The sequence below is a fragment of the Quercus suber genome, unplaced genomic scaffold, assembly GCF_002906115.3.
Source record: "Quercus suber isolate HL8 unplaced genomic scaffold, Cork oak 2.0 scaffold_189, whole genome shotgun sequence".
Lineage (NCBI taxonomy): Eukaryota > Viridiplantae > Streptophyta > Magnoliopsida > Fagales > Fagaceae > Quercus > Quercus suber.
Genome location: NW_027069647.1, coordinates 1,094,066 through 1,096,351, shown reverse-complemented (window position 1 = coordinate 1,096,351; position 2,286 = coordinate 1,094,066).

Genomic DNA, 2,286 nt, shown 5'->3' with positions numbered 1-2,286 from the left:
CTCCCTCCGCCCTGACCGGTTGCCACCTAAGAATGCATCGTGACAATGACCTCCATTCAATAGGTATTTGTACCGATTATTCTAAAAAGTTTCAAATGGGCACGACTTTGTAGTTCATATTAGTTACAATCAGTTATTTCACCAAGTTAGTGGAAACATCGTCCTTCAAGAATGTCCTTTTGATGGTAGAAGTCAAGTTTGTAAAACTCAATATAATTTGTTGGTATGACATGACATTTATTATTGGGCTCCTTCAAAAGGAACAATAAATGATGTGTCTTAATATATTTTCTTGAATGCATTATGGCAATGAAAAAAAAAAAAAAAAATGCATTTATGGCAATGTGTTTATAACACATCTAATAGCCACGTTCGCTGCATTTTTTTTTTTTTTTTTTTTTTTTTTTGGGGGGAAAACTGCATTGTATTCCAGTCAACTATCCCATAAATTTTTAGCAAAAAATAAAAACTATCCCATAAATTTGGCGGGGTCCCATTATCCCTTCCCATGTGGATGGGAGGCATCGTGGTAGTTGAGTTTAATTGCAAACGTTCCTAATAAAGGCCTTTACAAGTTGCAAATAAATTAGGCAAAAAATTCGTAGGCCAACCTAGAAAATAAATATAGTTCTTGAAAAAAAAAATATTGGCGAACATGCAAAATAGTTTGACCAAAATTCATTTCAATCATTTAACTTTACTTTTGTTTAATTGAGTTCTTTAAGTGTCAAGTTTATTCAATTAATTAGATCTTTCCGTCAACTTTTGTTAATTTTTTTTAAAAATAAAAAATCTAAAAAATATTTTTTAATAATTAATTGATTTTTTTATTTAGAAAATTTAAATAAAAAATAAAAATTTGGACACTTAACCATAACATTTAACAAACTGATGAGGGGGGGCAGGTGCCCCCTCTGAACTTTCAATTTTTTTTACTAATAATATTATAATGACCAAAAATGCCTTATTTGCCCCCCCTTACACATCAGACAAAAAAAATATATATATCAGTTCACAATACCTTTACTCAGTAGACTTCTCATCCTACTACAATTCTAACATATAAAATCAATGGGTCCCACTTAATAATGATTAAAAAAAAAAAAAAAACAATCTCTACATTGAATAGGATAGGAGTCTGAAAACACTACAGAGTAGGTTGATGGACTTTTAAAAATAAAAACGTACAAACTATTATATAAAACCATGGGTCTCACTTGGTAATAATTAAAAAAATTAAAAAAGATGTTTCATATATATTAATGACTTTGGTATTGATCCTACTAGTTGTAACAGTTACTATTGAAAGAGTTTTTTCGACAATGAATATAATTAAAAATCGATTACGCAATCGAATAGAAAATCAATGAATGAATTATTTTTTAGTCACATATATTGAGAAAGATATATTCAAGACTATTAAGTATGAAAAAATCATGCAGCGGTTTTAAAATATGAAAAATCGTTGAGGGCAATTGAGTAAAATAAACTAGGTGTAAAAAAATAAATTAAAATTTACATTTTATGTTAGATTCTGTATGACAATTACATTATCATATGGTAGTTTATTTATTTTGTTATTAATATTGATTAATTTTTTTAGATTAATTTTTTACTTTCAATCTTGTCTTTTAATCTTGCCCCCCCAACTTAAATTTTTGGCTTCGCCACTGGTGGTGTACGTCCAGTTTATTTTTATTTCTGACCTCTATTGTCTCTTTGGTTACTGGGGGAATCTGGGTAACTAAGCATAAATATCAAACTTTATAGTTAGTTGGCCCGGTTTGAAAAGTATATAACATAGTAGCATCTCGAGTATAATAGGGTTGATTTTGGCCTATAAATCGAGTTTTTGAGAACCGATTTTCATGGGTTGATGTGGCATTTTTTTTTTACGTGGCGACTACGTGGAAATCGAGTCTCAAAAGACTCGATTTCTAAACCAAAAAAAATTTCGAAAAATTTCAAGTTTCAGCCGCGCCTCACCTCACCAAATCAGATCAGAGAGGGAGAGAAAGACCAGATCAGGGAAAGATCAGATTAGAGAGAAAGAGAAAGACACCTCACCAGATCAGATCAGAGAGGGAGAGAGAGATCAGATCAGAGAGAGAGATAGAGGCCGCGCGATCCAGGCGGCAGGCTCGCGCGGCCAGGCCTCGCGCGAGCCCAGGCGGCGCGCGAGCCTGGGTCGCGAGGCCTGGTCGCGCCGCCTGGTCACCGCTGCCTGCCCTGGGTCGCCGCTGCCTGGGGCTTTCTTCTTCAGCTTTTTTTTTTTTTTTTTTTTTT